The sequence below is a fragment of the Stegodyphus dumicola genome, chromosome 8 (genome assembly GCF_044657685.1).
Source record: "Stegodyphus dumicola isolate Sdum_Otavi_A_Nest chromosome 8, ASM4465768v1".
NCBI lineage: Eukaryota > Metazoa > Arthropoda > Arachnida > Araneae > Eresidae > Stegodyphus > Stegodyphus dumicola.
In genome coordinates, this window is record NC_140775.1 from 136,699,395 (window position 1) to 136,715,437 (window position 16,043).

General features: G+C 32.6%; 1 protein-coding gene across 2 annotated transcripts in view; it reads right to left on the bottom strand.

Moving 5' to 3' along the window:
- LOC118203882 (structural maintenance of chromosomes protein 4-like) overlaps window positions 1-16,043 on the bottom strand; it is a 233,953-nt gene that overhangs the window by 135,070 nt on the left and 82,840 nt on the right. The gene's annotated exons all lie outside the window — the stretch shown is intronic.

Sequence of the window (16,043 nt, forward strand, 5' to 3'; positions counted from 1 at the left end):
TAATAAATTAGAGCTGTATTAGGATTCATAACAATATTAAAAGACATGACAGTCTCACAGATTTAATTGCAAAGCAATATACCTATAGATTTCCACTACGGTGCAGCTACTGCTTGAAAAATTTTTCCCCCAAACAGTAAACTGTTGAAGAGTGATGACAGAATACGTTGCTTTATAGCAAATGTACACAGTCATTCTCTTATTATAAGCTCTAAATAACATTTAAAAATTTATGTTATTGAGATAATTACTTGAAAATTTACATGCTATGATGCAAAAAAAAGACTTTGCTCTAACCAATGCTGAAATATCTGGTTGTAACGAGTTTTCTGCTAAAAACATTCCTAATAAAGTTAGGAGGAAAAAATATGAAAGCAGTATCTTTAGTGCGGGTAGTAATCACCACCCAAATCTATGATATTCTGCCAAAGTTTTGGTAGTTTTTCAAAGCCTTCAGCCGAGAAACTTGGTGGCCACGAGTCCAAAAACATATCAACCTTATTTTGAACACATGTATAGAATGGAAGATAGCACCACAAGTTGTAGCTGCAGGTGTGAAAAAAGGTAGAAGTCCTAAGGAGCGATGTCGGGGCTATATGGTAGGTGTGGCAGAGTATTTAATTTTAATGCACATGCACACAGAGAACAGCCAGTGAATGCAGACACGTGTGGTTTTGCATTATCTTGATGGAATATTACCTTTATGCACCGGAACTCTCCGACACTTTTTCTTGATAGCAGTATCAACACAGACGAGTATCTTGATGTGCATCTTACTGTCGAGGGATTTACCTTTTTCCAGATACTCCTTGTCGATAATACCACAACAATTGCACCAAATACAAAGCATCATCTTTTTGTTAGTCAAATTGCGCTTTACAACAATGTCAATGGGCTCACCAGGCACTGATCAACCCCTTTTTCTGTATGTGTTAATGAAGTAAATCCACTCTTCATCACAGGTGACTTGTACGTCAAGTTTATGGGATGCATAGCACGACTAAAGGACATGGACTAAAGGACATAGCACGACTAAAAGATGACTTAGCAGGCTCTCGAGTGGTTGCATGTTTAGAATATGTTTCTAAAGCTTGAGCTGTCATGTTACGTATACGAAAATTTGAATATTTTTTGTTACTCAATTTATAGCTGAGAAAGTGATTTTTTATTTTTTTTAATGTTTAATTGTCAGAAGTTATAACTGAACTAATTTTAGTGAGTGAATTTTTGTTTTAATGTTTAATTGCTATATTCATTTAATTTCAATATGACCGAAGATAAATATACTGATGTGTCACAGTTGAAACAAATATGATTTATTTTAAATTAGCTTTATAAATGAGTTTAAATTTCTTGAGTACCTGTTTAAAAAAGATTAATAACTGTGAGGTGTTTCACTATGATTTTTGTATGAATTGAATAATGTTAAAAATGAGATGGATATAAGGGGGGATGAGTAATTAAAAAAAAAAAAAAAAAGATTTTGTAGGGGTAGTTTGGCCAGCTATGAGTTTTAATTGTGGTCTACTGTAGGTCACCTATGTGTTCCTTACGGAAACATGGTTTTACTCCAATTCGAACCTGGGTAGTAGAAAATCAGTTTTAAGGGTTGTGACTATACGATTGACTTAATTAATTTATTAGGAATTAAAGAGTAGACTTCTTAAGTGTGAGATTTAGTTTCCCTGGTGTTTTAAAGAGTTCTGTGTTGCATTTTAAATGTTGTGTTTTAAGGCTATCTCTAGATCAGTGCTTAAATTTATGTGTTTTCAGGTTCTATGCATCCCATAAACTTGACGTACAAGTCACTTGTGATGAAGAGTGGATTTACTTCATTAACATCTGAATTAGTTTTGTTTTAGTGAGAGATAGCGTGCTAATGATTTTGTTGCGGAAGTGCGCTTATCATTTTGTTTTAATAAATAATCTTTGTTTTTACCCAAACATCAGGGAGGATATTTGCTTTGATTTCTTTGATTATAAAGTGTTAAGATTTTGATTCTGAGAGTGGTAACTAAGTTTTTTTTTTTTTTTTTTTTTTTTTTTTTTTGTTGTTGTTGTTGTGGCACCAAAGAATACGTTAGTTAGCTTAAAAGTTACATGTTACAAATAATTTTCCTTTTTTTTTTCTATGTAACACTTCTTCCAAAAATTCTTGCAGGTGGCATCAACATCAGTAGGCCAGCCAGAGCGCTTGGCTTCTTGAATGTCATAGTCCTTGTTTTTGAACTTTCGTTACCAAACCTTTACAGTGCCATATGATACAACATAAGTACCTAAGGCTGTATGCATGACTTGATGATATTTTGTAGCTGACTTTTTGCAACAGAACTGGAAGTAAGTGATGGTTCTAATCTGGTAGCATGATAGTTCCATTTCAGACAACTTATACTTGATGATAACGATATTTTTTTGCAAATTTCACAACACAGTGTTCTAAAGCAAGTTTCATTCTTTCAAACGCCAAAAATCATTTAATAAAATATGATTAAACATGCTAACACAAATTGTTTGCACAGACAGTATTTGTGATGGCAGGAAACTTTTGTTAAAACCCGATATTATCAATTACTTCTTTAAAAAATTGAACAGATTTTGATATTCTCCTTTGTGTGAATAAACAGCATTTCTAAGATTTGTCAAATGTTTTGCATTTATTAACACTTGAAAGAACTAATGTTGCTTTCAGAATAGGTATGAAGCCCTTTGACGTTTTGCAACAGAACGGAAAGTAAATTATGGTTCTAATGTGGTAGTATGATAGTTTAATTTCAGATATCTTGTACTTAATGATAACGATATTTTTTTACAAATTTAACAACAACAGTGTTCTAAATAAGTTTCTTTCTTTCAACTACAAATGGTGCTACAATGTGGTAGCTGGCGTGTTTAATCATATTTGGCGTGTTTGACCAAATATGATTAAACACACCAGCGCAAACTGTATGCACAGACGATATTTGAGGTGGTAGAAAACTATATCATTATTGCCTTATGAAGCATCTCAGTATTCTGTACATTGTAAATAATTCAAAGTACAAAAACTCCATTAAATAGTGTATCTCCACACACATAAAAATTTATTTCTGAAAGTGAGTCAGCAAATGCTAAGTCTACAGTTTGTGCCTCTCATTATGATTCAAATGCAAAAATTAGTCAAAATAGTCACACTTTGTTATGTACAGTAGTAATTAAATATTCAAAATTTTGAACAACAGTTTAAAGTGTAGATATTTATGTGACACTGGATCTCAAAGGTAATTTATTTCAAGAGAATGCATGAAAAGAAAGAAGAAATTACAAGATAGTTCTGCTTCTGTGTCATATTCATGAAAATTAAATACTCTAATTAATGAAGAAGTCAATTTATTAGTCACTTGACTTCACAGTATCAACATAATCCTTTGTAACAGATAAGGTGATAGATAATTTTCCCTATGTATCTTCACAATCAATCATTTTTCATATACTTCAGTGATTTAAGGTTAGATGATTCATTATGTTATTATCTTAAGTCACAACTGACTGACCTTTTTTGGGAGGAGGTGCATAACACTTTATTTATTTATTTTGTGCATAAATGCATATATGTATATAAAACATAAAAGCATCCAAAATTAAAAATAAAATAAAATTGGAATCAAAACAATGCAATTCCCTATTAATATTAATGATTGAAATCATCGATAAAAGGTCAAACGTAACTAAACCTAATCAAAATTAATATACGAATTCATCAGTAAAACAAATCCGAAAAATAAAAAAATCTTCAAATGAAATACAAGTTTAAATGCAAGAATTACTTCAATTTGTACTAGGGCTTACTCAGAAATTATTTAAAACAGCAATGCTTTACTTTGCGACTGCATTTTCATTAGAATTGATGAATTTAACCTTTGACATTACTTTTCTATATTTTTGTCTTCGGGTGAGAAGTGTTAATGCAGCCTAATTAACTTAATTATTGCAACTGGCCTTAGGGCATAAAACTGAACTATCTGGTAAAAATTCTATGTATTTGTATGCCAGTATTGAAAGAAACAATCAATCTTATAAGAAATTGCTGCAACTTGTTTTGAAAATGAGGCGTAAAAGGTTACAGCGAAGATACTCCGTTTGGCATCGTTTTTACTATTTTGGGCGACTTTATCGCCTGCACTGCAAAATGAAAAAGTACCATAAATATATATATATAAATTTAAAGCATTTAACGTTAAAAATAAACTGGAGTAAATTGGAGCAAGGCAATTCCAATTACTGCATATAAGAGGTTTAACACAATATCTAAACCAATCAAAATTAAAATAATTCATGGTAGTACAAATTCAAACAACAATTTTTAACAATTCAATAAACAAAAATGCAAAAGGGAAAAATATATAAGAAAATAAAGTTAAAAAACTAATCTCCTTTTACTGAAATTCCAATTCGGAACTCATCAAGGTAAAATGAACTAAAGTTTCACAAAAGTCAATTAATATGTCTCGAAAACGTGTTTCATTCTCCTGATTCATTTGAGATCAAAAACTGAAAAGAGAATCAATTAAATTTTCATTTAAGACATGAAAATTCATATAAATCCGAAAAATCGAATCTCAAATGTAAAAGGATATTCTCTACATGCCTTCAAAACATTTGGAAAAATAATAAAACAAAACATTGTGCCAAATTAGTAAAAACCATAGAACTTTATATTATGTAAAATGACCATTCATAAAATACAAACTGGCCTAAAAAGTCATTATAAGTAGATCTGAAATTCAAAACCAAATACAAATAAAGAGCAGTAAAAATAAACTTAAAACCAAATTGTTTTTTAAACAACTCTAAAAAATTGGGTGGACCTTGATTATGCTAAACTAAACTTTTAATACAAAAAAAAAGGAAAAACTTTCAAAAAGATTTCTTTATATAATAAAATCTAATCTGAGCCTTAATCAGCTAAAAACTGAAAACCTGTTAGAAACAAAGATTGAAAAAAACACCAACTTATTGAAAACTTAGGACGACGTTTGAAAGGAAGACCCTTAGCACGACTTTTTTTTCCAAACAAATTATTAGTTATTTCCAAAGAAGAGTGACAGTTATATTTAAAAGTGTTCTTTTTAATAACTACATTGCATTTAATAATGCTTTTTTTTAAAAACAAATCAAAAGTATCCCGATGGGAACTAGCACAACTTCAGCGATCTGCAATTTGTACGTTTTCAGCAAGGAATTTCATTTCCAGCAACAGTTACCTCAAGTACAACATTCATATTACTCTAACATTTACATGTACATGGATGATATTATTGCAATCAAAAACTTAAAAACTTTAATAAAATAGAATATGATCCCATTTATCCTTCATGTTTGAAACTCAATATAACAAGGGGATATTAATTATCTAGTTCTGCAAAATTATCAATTTTAAAGATATCAAAATTTATAACAAAAGAAAAGATTTTAATTTTCCTACTACAGTCAAAAGTCGTTAATCCAGACTTGTCGGCACTTCGGCGATTCCGGATTATCGATTTTTCCAGATTATAGATCATCAGTTTAAGATGGCATGCAGAAATTATAAAATTAAAAATATGAAACCGTAATTTATGAAATAATAAAGAACAATTATGATCTAAAGGGTATCAAAATTTACAAAAAAAAAAAAAAAGCTTAATATTTATTTGTTTACTTTATTAAACATTTCTTTCAATGTAAGTTGTTTAAATTGCTTCGTTTTTTATGTGATAATACATTCTCTTTAATTCTTTAAACAGACATAATTTCTTGTTCAGTTACAAAGTTCCGTTGTTCAAGTCCTATAATTGCTGTGTTGAGAATACCGACTAATTTGTCAACTGAAATTTTTTCGTTCTCAATAACCTCTGTTACTTTCTTCGCTATCGGAAACGAATTATAATGACGAGGAATTTGATTTAAATCATATCAAAAATGGAGTACATCGAGATGAAATACTACATTTAGTAAGGAATTATAAGCCAAATAAAATAAAAACATCTGCCTTGAAGATAAGGATAGTGCTGACAGATCAACTTCCAGTTCATTGCGCGCCACGACATCCCCCCCCACACACACACGCAGAGCAGCGTGAAATTGATAAACAGATTTCGGAATGGTTAGATAAACAAAAGATATGCCTTTTTCCATTTTTTGCATGAATTACACTTTTTGTTTAATGGACTTCGAAACATACTTTCGCTTTGTAGATCCTTTACATATTAGTAAATATATATCAGAAATTCTATTTGACATAATTGAAAGTTCAAGCTTACTTTTATAAAATTGCTCTTACAGTCTGCAAAAAATAATAAGCCGGATCCAATTCGAAGATTAAGAAACAACGCAATCTGCAACATTAACTGAATTAGATAATTTTAGCTTAGCTTATACATTAAACGCGCATTTGTAAACATATTTTGCGCATGCGCACAAGCATATTCGCAGCCGTAAAGGTCTTACGCACATGCGTCAACGTGACGCACGTGCAGAAAGTTTGTAGGCTTTGAGGTCCGGATTATGGGTGTCCGAATTAATGACTTTTGACTGTATAAAACTCATCCATTGGCACTATAATATATCTAAAAGAGTAATACTTAATACCATACATACTCAACTTCTTACAACAAACAATATTTGTAACAATGTTGAATACTTACAAGAAGAAATCACTTAACTTAGCCAAAATTCTCTTAGAGAATAAACACCTTGATTCAAAATTTCTATAACTCTAAAGAAAGCCGGTATTAACAACATTTTTTAAATTTCTCACCTAAAGTGATACGATAAATATTACTTAAATCTTAATCAGAGAGGTAATACTTGGATGACTACGATAAGAAACTTAAATGTAAATATGTACAAAGATCTTGTTTCTTTTCCTTTTAAATTATTGTTAATACTATCTACTATTCTGTTAATTTAATAACTGGCAAATCTTGCTTTTTCTAAAGAAATGAGGTTCCTAGTTTCAAAGACGTCTTGTACCCCGACTACGTGAAGAATTTTATCTTTCATAACATCTATTTTATCTTTTCCTCAATTTTGAGCCAGTACTACTTTTGCGTTTTACGGTTTTACAGAAGACAACACCTTTTAGAAGTTCCTTATGCCGCCATTCTGGAGTGGACCTTCAACCTCATCATAGGAAATAAATTTTTACAGACTGCATCTAATGTTTGCCCCCCACACACACACACACCAAAAAAAAAAAAAATTAACAGGATAGGACATTTTGAATACATGTTTAAATACTTGGTTCTGCTATTAGACACTTTGAACCTTATTACATACTTTTTCCAAGAACTACAATGTTTTGCTTCCCCCAAGCACCTTTGAATTTTACAAGGAACACAGTTTGGCTGTCTAAAAATTCAGTCAATTTTGATTTCAAAGGCAATCCTAAGTTTTCAGTAAGTTCAGGTTTTCTTCAATCTTTGTTTCTAATAGGTTTTCAGTTGATTAAGGCTCAGATTACATTGTATTATTTAAAGAAATCTCTGAAAAGTATTTTTTTTTAATTAAAAGTTTAGCATAATCGGAGACTACCTAATTTCCGAAGGTTGTTTAAAAGACAGTTTGGTTTTAAGTTTATTTGTACTGCTCTTTATTTGTACAGTCAAGTCTTTAATCCGGACGTCCATAATCCGGAATGATCTATAATCCGAACCTCAAAGCTACAAACTTTTTGTGCATGCGTTTATGCATGTGTGTAATACCTTTACGCATGCGCATAATACGTTTATGCATGCGCATTTAAGGTATAACGGACAGTATAAGCTAAGCTAAAATTATCTAATTATTTATTTCAGTTAATGTTGCAGATTGCATTCTTCCTTAATCTTCTAATTGGATCCGGCTTATTATTTTTTCCAGACTGTTAGAGCAATTTTATAAAATTAAGCTTGAACTTTCGATTATGTCAAAAAGAATTTCTGATTCTGGAGCTGCGAAAGGATCTACAAAGCAAAAGCATGTTTCGATGTCGATCAAACAAAAAGTGGAATTGCTGCAAAAAATGGATAAAGGCATATCCTTTGTTTTTCTAACCATTCCAAAATCTGTTTATCAATTTTGTTGGAAAATATGACCTACTGTAACCCTTTTTCTGCATCCTCTCTCCTCCTTGAAACATTTCTAACTTTTACATAAGGTTTAGTTCTTATTTTAAAGGGATATAGTAGTTATTTCTACTTCGTTTTTCACTGCCACTGTTTGTATTAAGAACGGACTGTTCCAGGCTAATTAAGATGCAAAAACAAAACTTGATGTCATGTCATATGGAAAGCTGAGTCGTGCTGATAGCTGATTGATTGCCGTGAGATGACGTCATGTCTACTTCAGGTATAGGTATCTCGCGTCGCTCTGGCTTATTGCTTCTGGTTCCTGTTTCATTGCTCCGTGGTGTGCCATTCCAGCCCCCATTGGAAGACGATATTGCGATGCATGCCAGCCAGCGACTAGTGCCATGATTCCGTCCCGAAAGATGACTTTTTCTGGATCCTGAAAAACGGCAATGATGTGAGCGACAGCTGTGGGCGGTATCCTGTTTCTACGGTTCGGCGGCGATATTTTCCAGGCTGTGATTTCTTGTGTGTAACTACAGTGAGCGGCTTTTTGACGGATTAAGTGCTTTCAAGGATTTAGTTTAATTTTTCGGGTGCCTTCTTGACCACAAAGCATGGATTTATTGATAATGAAGCGAATCTCATAATAACTGCGTAGTTTCTGTTTAGTGATATGTTTTTTGCGTATTGAATGTCAGTATTTAAAGATCAGGTAAAATATTTACTGTGTCTTTAATAATGTAATATTCTTTAAAGGAAAAACCCTTGGGGTTAATGGATGATCAACTAAGTGTAATTTTTTTTATAATGATTATGTTATACTCTTTAAGTTTCTGATATTGATTAAATTTATTCATTGTATTTTTATTTTTATATATTGTTAATAAATTGGTTAAGTTTAAAAGTTTTGTCTTCAATGTCTGCACAGTATATAACCTTAGAGAGCTTGTATTGCTACTTCTGCTAAATGTTTTTTTACAACTTTAAACTTTGCTTTTGCATCATTTTGGTTATGGGCCCAGCCCCTGAGTTATCTTTAGTGCAGACTTTTGAAGTTTAAAATTAATTTAGGACTTAAGAGACTGGGGGGCGGTTTTTGTTGAAATTCAAATATGGCTACAGTTAATGTTATGCATAGTATTGCTAAACTTGATGCATATAACTACTTTACATGGTCTAAAGACATGAAGTCTTAAATGAGAAAAATGCATGGCTTTTGGTTAAAGGTATTGAAAAATGTCCTGATTTAAATGATGTTAAGGGTATTACAAAAGAAATTGTTGCCGACTATCAAAATAGAAGTCGTTTGGCATTATCGTTGATTTATATGAATGTAAGCCCTGAATATAGAAACTTAATATGTGAAATAGATGATCCGGTAGTTGCATGGAATACGCTTGCCAAATTTTTTCAGCCAGATTATCGATCTAGACATATGTCCTTGTTTTCAGAGTTCTTAAATTGTAAAATTAAGCCAAATGAAAGTATTAGTTTTTTTTTCTTCTAGATTAAAACGGATAACTGAACAATTGGCTGATATTAATAAGGCTGTAAGAGATGTATATATACGTTTTCAGTTTCTTAGGTTTCTTCCAGAAAAATATGATCAGGCAGTTTAGAATGTTTTGAGGTGGTCAGATGAAAAGTTCATGTTTAAAAATGTTGAACTGGAAATACTTGCAGAAGAAACACGTCTTAATTTAAGGGAAATAGATAGGGAAAATTCTAACAAGACTATAAAAGTTCAAAGTACTTACTTTGAACCCAAATTTAAGCAGATTAAAGGGTTTAAGTGTTATAAATGTGGCCATCCAGGTTATATTCAAAAGTACTGTAGAATGAAAGGTAATTTTTCCAGATCACCCTCGCCTGCTTCTTCTGTTTCCTCAGCTGTATCTAGTAGTAATAAAACATCCCCTAAGTGTAAGAATAAACCCAAGTTGTGTAAAGGTAAAATTAATTCCCATGCTCAGTCCCTTTTCATAGCTCAAGCTAATGTTAACAACTTGGAGGAAAATGATGATAGTTGGATTTTTTATACTGCTGCATCTCATCATTTTTGTAAAAATCGTGAATTGTATGATACTTTTTCTCCTGTGAAGAATGAGAATATGCTAGTAGCTGTGGATGGGGCAACTTTTCCAATTCATGGGAAAGGTACTGCTAAAATGAAATTTGGGGATAGAATTATTTTGTTTAAAGATGTTTTTTACTCACCTGAACTGAGACGAAATTTAATATCTTGACCTAAGGTGGATATCAATGGAGCAAGATTTTATGGTAAAAATGGGCAAATTAAAATTACTCATGATGAAAATGAAACTATTTTCAAGGCTAAGTTGATAGGAAGTAACTATCATGTATTCCCGAAAATAGTGAAAAAGGGGGGCAAATCTGTGAAATTTGAGGCATCCATAGTTCAGCATAACAATAGTGAATTATGGGATGGTCGGTTTGGTCATATAAATTATGGTGCTATTGTCAGGACTAGTAAGAGACATTCAGTTCGAGGTTTTCCTGTGTTAAAGAACTCACCTAATTTTTTTTTTTTTTTTTTGTGAACATTGCCAAATCAATAAGCAAAGACAAATCTCCTACAGACCTTTAGAAGGTATTCAAGTGAAGAGACCACTTGAAAGTGTTTTTTCTGATGTATGGGGACCTATTAACATTCCAGGTAGGAATAGTGAACGTTATTTCGTTTCCTTTATTGACGAATATTCTTGTTATATGGTAGTGTACCCCATTGTAGAGAAAAGTCAGGTGTTTGAAGTATTTGAAAGGCATATAGCATGTGCTGAACGATCTCTGAACCTTAAGTTGAAATACTTTAGAATTGACAATGGACGAGAATATGACAATGAACAATTCAGGTCATATTGTAATAAAAATGGCGTAAAGCACGAATTTACAGATATATATACTCCGGAACAAAATGGAGTTTGTGAGAGATTCAATCAGACAGCTCTCAACAATGTATGTGCAATTTTACATGATAGTGGAACAAGTCTTGAATTTTGGTCAGATGCAGTGATGTTTTGCATGTTCATTTAATAGAATTTGTCATAAAGGCCAAGATAGAACCCCATTTGAATTGTATACTAAGCGGAAACCATCAGTGCGTCACCTTAAGGCATTTGGAACGATTGCCTACGTGGGAATTCCAAAGGCTAAAAGAAATTCTACGCTTGATCCAAAGGCAATGAAGGGCCGATTGATTGGATACAGTGTACGAACAAAAGGGTACAAGATTTGGTTGGAAAATGAACAAAACACAGTAGAAACCCTAAATGCTACTTTTAAAGAGTCAATTGGAATGCAGAGAAGTTGCAGTGGAGCTGCACTGGGCACCCTTCCTGATTTGGAATCTGAAGAGAGGGTCGAGTTCCAATCTACTGATACTCCAGTTGGCTATTTTCCTGAAATAGAGGAAAGAATTGATACCAGTGTACCCTCTTCTATACCTAGCACTGACATTCAATCTGCATTGAGACAGGTAACTTGGCTTCGTAAACCTGTTCCAAGGCCTTACGGCACTCGTATGGATGTGTACTATTTTGAGAAGGGGTCTAATCAAAGACTACGATCACCAAATGATGTAGAAAAGTATTGCACTGAGCATAAAATTCAGTATGATCCTATCTTGTTTGATTTCAAGGGAAGCAATACTTATTGTGGTGAAATCGACTCAACTGGCACTCCTTCAACGTCATATACCCAAGACAGCTGACTAGAAGTTTCAATTCCAAACACTTATGACCAGGCAATGAAATCCACAGAAAAGCATAAATGGATAGAGGCGATGGAAGAGGAAATGGCCAACATGCGAAAGCATAAGGTATGGCATCTTGTTCCACTTCCTAAAGACAAGACTCCACTAGGTTGCAGGTGGATTTTCAACATTAAACATGACGAATTTGGAAACACTGCTCGTTTTAAAGCTCGTTTGGTGGCTCAGGAATATCGGCAAATTAAATACGATACCTGCGATGAAACCTACTCACCTGTAGTCAACTTTTCAATAATAAGGCTTTTTTTCTCTCTCTTAGTTGCACACCTTGGATGGGCAAGCATACAATGCGATGTAAAAAGTGCCTATCTCTGAAGAAATTTACATGTCCCAACTTCAGGGTTTTGTAGAGCGAGATAAAGAAACTTTTGTGTGTCGTTTAGATAGAGCCTTGTATGGTCTGCATCAGAGTGGGCGATTATGGTACTACGAGTTGGATAGAACACTATGTAACCTAGGGTTTACCACATTTGAGTGGTGTAATTGTGTCTATCGATTCAAAGATTTTATCATTCTATTGGTTTATGTTGATGATATTGTTGTGTTTGGTAAAAGTGAAGTTCAGGCTAAAAGGATAGGATATTAAAAGTCCTGAATTCACATTTTGATTTGAAAATTTTAGGTAAAACAAAAAAGCTCTTGGGTGTGGAATTTGAATATGAGAACAATAATGTCCTGATTCATCAGCAATTATGTATAGAAGACATAGTTGATCAATTCAAGTCTTTTAAAATACATATTACTTCCCTTCCAATAGTTAAAGGTGTGAAATACTCAAAGTCTCAAAGTCCCAGTACACAAGAAGAAATGACTGAGATGATGAATTATCCTTATAGAAATGTTTTAGGATGCCTCTCGTTCCTTTGTAATCGTACTTATCCGTGTATAGTCTATGCTGTTAATATATTTTCTCAGTTCCAAAGCAATCCTGGTAAGTTTCACTGGGAAGGATTACTTAAACTGTTAGGATATGTTTCCAATACCAGACATCACAAATTTAAACTGGTATGCAAGGAACTGAAGCTCAATATACATTCAGATTTGGATTTTGCTTCAAGGAGGGATGATATGGTGTCTATTGGTGGAGAAATAGGTTTGTTGGGAGAATCACCTGTATCTTGGCGTACATTTAAAGAAAGGGGAGTGAGTTTGTCTACTATGGAGGCTGAATTTATCTCCATGACTGAATCAGCAAAAGAATTAGTTTGGTTTAAAAACATTTTGGATGAATGCATTCAGTTTAAGAATGCAAGTAACTATGTTTCAAAACCTATATTGTTTGCGGATAACATGGCTGCTTTTACAAAATCACCCATTGAAAACTCAAGAACAAAACATATAGATGTAAAACTATTCTTCATTCGTGATCTATTGAACAGGGAAATTTTTGATCTAAAATATGTTCCAAGCAAAGATAATCTGGCTGATCCTATAACAAAATTGCTGACTAAACATAACTTGATAAAATTTTGTAGAGCAATTTTTTTGTGAAATTTCTTTTTGTGTGTATTTAACTTTAAATTAAGAGTTTTGTTTAGATGCTTCAATTTTTGACTGTATCACTGAAAATAATATTTGTAAGTCAATTATGATGAGTATTAGATAATGTAAAATTGTATAGAGTAGAATGTTGTGTGAATGACCAGGGCCCTGGGTAAATGTATTGAATGTATGATCCTACATATGTCTTTGTATTGTTTTGTAACTTGTTAAGATTTTTTGTATTATGGTAAAAATTTTGAAAAATGGGACAAGATGTGCACATCGTCCCCAAAGGAAAATTTTTCTTAAAAATTTCTGAATTGAATGGAGTTGCGATATCTATTTATTCTTGTTTTAAATTTTGTAAAAATACTGGTGTTCAGTTTTTATTTCAGGTCGGAGATGATGATGTGGGGAGCATTTGTTGGAAAATATGACCTATTGTAACCCTTTTTCTGCATCCTCTCTCCTCCTTGAAATATTTCTAACTTTTACATAAGGTTTAGTTCTTATTTTAAAGGGATATAGTAGTTATTTCTACTTCGTTTTTCACTGCCACTGTTTGTATTAAGAATGGACTGTTCCAGCATAATTAAGATGCAAAAACGAAACTTGATGTCACGTCATCTGGAAAGCTGAGTCGTGCCGATAGCTGACTGATTGCCGTGAGATGACGTCATGTCTACTTCAGGTATAAGTATCTCGCGTCGCTCTGGCTTATTGCTTCTGGTTCCTGTTTCATTGCTCCGTGGTGTGCCATTCCAGCCCCCTATGGAAGACGATATTGCGATGCATGCCAGCCAGCGACTAGTGCCATGATTCCGTCCCGAAAGATGACTTTTTTGGATCCTGAAAAGCGGCAATGATGTGAGCGACAGCTGTGGGCGGCATCCTGTTTCTACGGTTCGGCGGCGATGTTTTTCCAAGCTGTGATTTCTCGTGTGTAACTACAGTGAGCGGCTTTTTGACGGATTAAGTGCTTTCAAGGATTTAGTTTAATTTTTCGGGTGCCTTCTTGACCACAAAGCATGGACTTATTGATAGTGAAGCGAATTTCATAATAACTGCGTAGTTTCTGTTTAGTGATATGTTTTTCGCGTACTGAATGTCAGTATTTAAAGATCAGGTAAAATATTTATGTGTCTTTAATAGTGTAATATTCTTTAAAGGAAAAACCCTTGGGGTTAATGGATGATCAACTAAGTGTAATTTCTTTGGTAATGATTATGTTATACTCTTTAAGTTTCTGATATGGATTAAATTTATTCATTGTATTTTTATTTTTATATAATGTTAATAAACTGGTTAAGTTTAAAAGTTTTGTCTTCAATGTCTGCATGGTATATAACCTTAGGGAGCTTCTATTGCTAATTCTGCTAAATGTTTTTTTACAACATTAAACTTTGCTTTTGCATCAAATTTCACGCTGCTCTGGGGGGGGGGAAAGGCGTCGCGACGTGCAATGAACTGGAAGTTGTTCTGTCAGCACTATCCTTATCTTCAGGGCAGATGTTTTTATTTTATTCAACTTATAATTCCTTACTAAATGTAGTATTTCATCTTGATGAACTCCGTCTTTGATATGATTTAAATCAAATTCCTTGTCATTATAAATATCACGAATACGCATCAAATAGTTTTCTGGTTGCAATTTTCTAATTTCGACTATGCGTAATGTATATGCTTTACGCATGCGCGTGTTGAAAGAAATGTTTAATAAAGTAAACAAATAAATATTAAGCTTCTTTGGGGGGGGGTAAATTTTGATACCCTTTAGTTAAAAATTTTTGTCGAAGTCCCGAAGAGTCCGGATTAAAGACTTTTGACTGTATTTGCTTTTGAATTTCAGATCTGCATATAATGATTTTAGACCAGTTTGGATTTTATGAATGGTCATTTTACATAATATAAAGTTTTGTGGTTTATAGTCAGTTTGGCACAATGTTTTGTTTTGTTTTGTTTTTCCAAATGTTTCAAAGGCGTGTAGAGAAAATTCTGGTACATTTGAGATTTGATTTTTCGGTTTTATATGAATTTTCATGTTCTAAATAAAAATTTCATTGATTCTTTTTCGGTTTTTGATCTCAGATGAACCAGGAGAATGAAACATGTTTTTGAGACATATATTAATTGACTTTTGTGAAACTTCAGTTCATTTTCCCCTGATGAATTCTGAATTGGAGTTTCAGTAAAAGGAGATTAATTTCTTAATTTTATTATCTTGAAAATATTTTCCCTTTTGCATTTTTATTTATTGAATTTGTACTATTACAAATTCTTATTTTAATTTTGATTTGTTTAGATATTGTGTTAAACCTCTTATACACGGTTGCAATTATTAACATTGCCAAGGAATTGCCTTGCTTTGATTCCGATTAACTTTTAAATTTAAATGCTTTAGGTTTATGGTACTTCAATCCCGCAGCTATAGCGCAGTACAGGTATAAAAATTTTGCTTTTAATTTTTAGCCTCATATTAGATTTCTTTATGTATATACAAATACGTAAAAAAACTTAATAAGAGGCCAAAAAAAATTTAATTTTAACCCGTTCTGTGCTATAGCTTCAGGATTGAAGTAATATACATTTAATAAAAAAATTGTCAAATGTGGCCTAAATCTTCCATCTGCACTAAACCTAATTTTAATGGTTTATTTTGGATACTACAAATTTTGAGTTTTTGATAACCAATCTAGTACATA